The sequence below is a fragment of the Cebus imitator genome, unplaced genomic scaffold (genome assembly GCF_001604975.1).
Source record: "Cebus imitator isolate Cc_AM_T3 unplaced genomic scaffold, Cebus_imitator-1.0 Scaffold280, whole genome shotgun sequence".
Classification (NCBI taxonomy): domain Eukaryota; kingdom Metazoa; phylum Chordata; class Mammalia; order Primates; family Cebidae; genus Cebus; species Cebus imitator.
In genome coordinates, this window is record NW_016107595.1 from 3,963,992 (window position 1) to 3,970,088 (window position 6,097).

The 6,097-nt window shown below is 38.8% G+C and overlaps 1 pseudogene across 1 annotated transcript; it reads right to left on the reverse strand.

Moving 5' to 3' along the window:
• Positions 1–913: 913 nt before the first annotated feature.
• LOC108284614 lies at positions 914–1,945 on the reverse strand (annotated as a pseudogene). Its single transcript, XR_001817288.2, has one exon. The product of XR_001817288.2 is annotated as a heterogeneous nuclear ribonucleoprotein A1-like (transcript).
• Between the last annotated feature and the right edge of the window lie 4,152 nt (positions 1,946–6,097).

Below are 6,097 nucleotides of genomic sequence, written 5' to 3' on the forward strand. Positions count from 1 at the left end.
TTCAGGCAATTCTCCTGCCTCAACCTCGTGAGTAGCTGGGATTACAGGCACGCGCCACTATGCCCAGCTAACTTTTTGTATTCTTAGCAGAGACGGGGTTTCACCATGTTGACCAGGATGGTCTCGATCTCTTGACCTTGTGATCCACCCGCCTCGGCCTCCCAAAGTGCTGGGATTACAGGCGTGAGCCACCACGCCTGGCCGAGTTTTCTTTCTTAATAATATAACCCCCTAACTCATATATCTGACTTTGAATTCTAAACTGTCACTGAATTTGCTCATAAAATAGAAAAATTTGAGCCACTTAGCCATGAGAATACTCCCAATACTCTTGGGTCCTCTATTAAATATAGAGAAACCTGGATAGTGGCTCATGACTGTAATCCTACCACTTTGGGAAACTGGGACAGGAGGATCACTTGAGGCCAGGAGCTTGAGACCAGCCTGGGCAGCACGAATGAATGAATGAGAGAGGGAGATTTGTAGAACAGTATACCATTATTTTTCTATGAATATATATATTCATAACATATGTTTCCTATGAGTAAATATTCCTATGAATATTTGCAAGTTTTGATAGTTCCTGCTGGCGACTGTTCTTTTTTTTTTTAAAGACATTTATTCAGCGTCACGATCAGACTATTACATTTAGCAATCAACAGCATGGGTGCAGAAAAAGAAAAAAAATCTACATTAAAACCCTTTGTTGGAATGCTTTACACTTTCCACAGAACAGAAACTAAAATAACCTGTTATACAATCAGTCACAAATACAGTCCTCGAGTTTTTTGCCCATACACATGAGTATTTGTCTAAATCATGTCTTCTTTGTAGCAGCTAGGCCCTGCCACCACTGTACTTGGCTGAGTTCACAAATCTGTTGTAACCTGTAGCTTCCCTGTCACTTCTCTGGCTCTCCTCTCCTGCTAAGCTTTGTTTCCTAATTAAAATCTTCTGCCACTGCCATAGCTACTGCTGCTACTGGAACCGCCATAGCCACCTTGGTTTCGTGGTTTGGCAAGGTATTGGCCGCCACCACCATAGGGGCCAGAGCTTCTGCCTCCAAAGTTTCCTTCCTTCATGGGTCCAAAATTTGAAGACTGATTGTTGTAACTGCCAAAATCATTGTAGCTTCCACCACCTCCAAAATTGCCTCCATCATTACCAAATCCATTATAGCCATCCCCACTGCCACCATATCCACCACCACCATGGCTGCCACCAAAGCCACCACAACCACTGAAGTTTCCTCCATGACCAAAGTTGTCATTCCCACCGAAACCACCTCCATGACCACCACCAAAGTTTCCAGAACCACTTCGATCTCTTTGGCTCGATGAAGCACTGCCATCTCTTGCTTTGACAGGGCTTTCCTAACTTCACAGTTGTGGCCATTCACAGTATGGTATTTCTGAATGACAATCTTATCCACGGAGTCATGGTCATCAAAGGTTACAAAGGCAAAGCCTCTTTTCTTGCCACTCCCTCTGTCAGTCATGATTTCAATCACTTCAGTTTTTCCGTACTGTTCAAAATAATCTCTTAGGTGATGTTCTTCAGTGTCTTCTTTAATGCCACCAACGAATATTTTTTTCACAGTTAAGTGGGCACCTGGTCTTTGAGAATCTTCTCTTGAGACAGCCCTGTTTGGTTCCACAACTCTTCCATCCACTTTGTGTGGCCTTGCATTCGTGGCTGCATCCACTTCCTCCACAGTTGCATACGTGACAAACCCAAAGCCCCTGGAGCGCTTGGTGTTTGGATCTCTCATTACCACACAGTCTGTGAGCGTTCCCCCTTGCTCAAAATGGCTCCTCAGGCTCTCATCGGTTGTTTCAAAGCTCAACCCTCCAATGAAGAGCTTCCTCAGCTGTTCCGACTCTTTAGGAGACTCTGACTTAGACATGATTGCAGGGAGAGGAGAGACTTTAACGATGCTTCTTCTGCGGCATCCACGGGCAGAAAGCTGGTGACTGTTCTTAAACAGCTTTATTGAAAAATAGTTCACATACCATATAATTCAGCCATTTAAACAGTATGTTCACATCTATGCAACTATCAAAACAATTTGAGAACATTATCATCAACCCAGAAAGAAACTGACAACTTACTGGCAGCCACTCCCCATTTTTCTCCAGCTAATCTGCTAATTTACTTTGTTATTATGGATATGCATATTCTGGGCACTTCATATAAATGGAAATCATAACATGCAGTCTTTTGTGACTGACTCCTTTCACTTAGCATATTTTCAAAGTCCATTGATGCAGTAGCATGTATTACTACTACATTTCTTTTTATGGCTAATATTTTATTGTTATATATAACATATACTGTACTTCCTATATCCATTCATCAGTTGATAAGACATTTGGGTTACAGGCTGGGTGCCGTGGCTCACACCTATAATCCCGGCACTTTGGGAGGCTGAGGGGGCAGATCACGAGGTCAGGAGTTCAAGAACAGCCTGACCGACATGGTGAAACCCCGTCTCTACTAAAAATACAAAAAATTAGCCAGGTGCAGTGGCAGGCACCTGTAATCCCAGCTACTAGGGAGGTTGAGGCAGGAGAATCGCTTGAACCCAGGAAGCGAAGGTTGCAGTGAACCGAGACCACACTACTGTACTCCAGCCTATATTTTCTCTTTTGAGGAACTGACAGATTGTTTTCCAAAGCCACTGAACTATTTTGCACTCCCACCAGCAGTGTATGAGGGAGGGTTCTGATTTCTCCACATCCTCACCAGCACTTATTATTTATTAGGATAGTTTTTATCTATTTATTAGGATAGTTATAAAACTATCCTAATAGGTATGAGATTATATCCCATTGTGGTTTAATTTGCATTTCCTTGATGGCTAAAGATGTTAGACATGTTTTTATGTGCTTATTAGCAATTTGTGTATCTTCGGAGAAATATCTGTGCAGTTCCTCTGTTTATTAATTGGGTTATTTGCTTTTTATCACTGAGTTGTAAGAGTTTACAGTCTAGATACAAGCTTCTGGCTGGGTGCAGTGGCTCACACCTGGCAACAAGAATGAAACTCCGTCTCAAAAAAAAAAAAAAAAAAAGAAAAAGAATTTGAAGTGGCTGTGTAATTGTATGATTTTCTTGAGTTATGTTCAGCTACTTAGACAGATCATAAGAATGCAGGTGATTCCGGAGGCATTGCAGTTTTACAGAGTTTTACAGTATGTATGATTGGGGGAAGAAAAGGCAAAGTAATTGAGGATGTTTTCAGGGAATTTTGAAAGGCAAGGAAAGATATAAAATCCTTTACAAAATGGTTAAAATGCAGAAAAGCTTTGAAGTTTTTATAAGCTTAACTATTTAGAATACTAGTGCGTGGTTCTTCTAGTTTGGTTGTTTCATACTTAGGATAGTTTTAACCATCCTAAATGGTCAAAATGGAAAAAAAAAAAAAAGTTGGGGGGTTTGATGCTTTTATAAGCTTAACTGTTTAGAAACTCAGTGGCTTTTTTGTTTGGCTTTATGCTATAGTTCCTTCTTTTGGGAATGAAAAGTTGTTTTTTAAACTGCAAATTTATTTTGTTTGTGAAAAAGTAGACTGATGAAAATAACTTTGTTCCCTGGGTAATTTATTATAAAACAAAATTTCAGACTATTATTTTACGTTTTCTAGGGAGAATTTTGGGGAAGGAAATGTCAGTATGCTGCTCTTTTTTAGCACATTGTGTAAGAACACATTATTTGCTCAAATGAAAATCCCTGTTGCAATGGCTTAGAAACAAAACCTTCAAATAATTGTGCAATACCATTGTTATGAGTATGAACTCATAGACCCAAAATGTTTTGGATACACTCTTTATCTTTTGAAGATGACACTGTGGGAAAGAGTAAATAGGGGCAAATGAATTCAATTGTCAGTGTTTTGTAGGGGAAAGGTTTTAGAAAGCTACTTGTAATGCAAACCCTTTTGTGTCCTGTTTATCTTTTCATTACAAATTAAATAAATTTTGCTTACTGTGATACAGATAAATGGCTGGCTTTAAAATATCTTAAATATCCTTAAATATCTTATATGTAAATGTTTATTATATATTTAGGTACCATAAATATTTAAATATCTTTAAAAGATATTGCCTATAGGATTTGGCTGAATATGTTCTCACATAGGTTGTTTGTTTGCTTGTTTTGTTTTTGTTTTTGTGATGGAGTCCTGCTCTGTTGCCCAGGCTGGAGCACAGTGGCGTGATCTCGGCTCGCTGCAACTTCTGCCTCTCCTGGGTTCAAGCCATTCTCCTGCGTTCAAGCCATTCTCCTGCCTCAGCCTGCTGAGTAGCTGGAATTACAGGCGCGAGACACCATACCCAGCTAATTTATGTATTTTTAATAGAGACAGTGTTTCACCGTGTTGGCCAGTCTGGCCTCAAACTTCTGACCTTAGGTGATTCACCTACCTCAGCCTCCCAAAGTGCTGGGATTACAGGCTGAGCCACCGTGCCTGGCCAAATCCACATAGTTTTAAGTATTTGCAGAACTTAAGTATAGTTCAAGTTAAATGACTGGCAGGTGGAAAATCATTAACTTTTTTTTTTATGGTTCCATTTCAAACATCCTCAGTTGATTTTTTTTATTAATAAAATTCAGATTTGTGAAATAGATTTCCATTTTGTAATCCTATTGTGATGCTCTAGCATCTTTGGTTTCTGTTGTTGTTTTGTAATTGCTTGGGCTACATTATCTTTTGGCAGAATCTTCACACAAGTATGACTTAAGTTTGCAGAGTCAAACTTTCACCTTCTATGAACTCGTCTGATACGTTGTCCTCTGAGCTCTCATAGTACTTTCTTCTTGATGGTCTTCATCATAGCTAGTATATATTGAGGTCATATGAAAGGTGAGGCAATATGTTAGCACTTTACATACATTACCTTGTTTAATCCTCAACCCTCTGATGTGTGTCATGTTATGTTACCTCTGTTTTACAAATTGAGGAAAACTGATGTTTAGGGAGATTTACAAATTTCTTTAAGTTCATAGAGTAGTTACTTGTGAAGCATGAGTAAACCCAATTCTGTTAGATTCTTAACACCTGACTAAAACATTGTCTTTTCATCTAATTTTATTAAAATACCTATTTCATCCCATTCTGTTATAATTGATTTGTGTTCATTTGGCTTCTTTACCAGACTGTGATCCTCTTGAGAACAGGGATCTCTTTATCCTATTCATATTTGTATCCTCAGTGCCCATTGGAGACCCCAGAACTTTATAAATGAGAGCTAAATGAACAACAGTGGCATCACCGATATGGTAACAATGAGGCGTATGCTGTGAAGTTGTTATTCTAGTTTAGGCATTTTGTAGGTTTACTACCTCCTACCCTTTTGATGTATTGGCATTTGTAGTCGCACATGCATGCATATCAACAACATACATATGCATACATAGATTTTTTCATCTACACATCAATCATTTGATTGAAAGCGGCAATTATTGTCCTCATTTTGTGAATCTGAAAAAATCAAAGCCTAAAGAAAGTGAAACTTTGCTTAAGATTATACAGCTAGTTAGTGGCAAATCTGGGATCAAATCCAGATTTTTCAGATTTTAAATTTTATGATTATCTTAAGGCTGTCTGTACTAATAGAAACCTATATTTTATTTCTTGATATGTTTATTTGCTTATTCAGCAATGATTTATAGTCTTTCGCTTGTTTTCCTTTGTGAGGCATACATTTTGAAAATAGTTATAATAGAGTTTAGTCAAGGGATAAATTAGTATCAGATAACAAACTGTAGGAAGATTGGACTACACCCATGACCATATCATATTCTGATCAGTTAAATATAAATCTAGCATGACTCTTGGCACATGCAGAGTGTTCAGTTAATATTTGTTGAGCAAATAGGTAAACAAATCTTATATAAGCACCTTATAAAGTGATTTCATGAGTTTTCTTTCTTTTTTTTCTTTTTTTTTTTTGTGACGGAGTTTCGCTCTTGTTACCCAGGCTGGATTGCAATGGCGCCATCTCAGCTCACCGCAATGTCTGCCTCCTGGGTTCAGGCAATTCTCCTGCCTCAGCCTCCTGAGTAGCTGGGCTTACAGGCACACACCACCACGCCC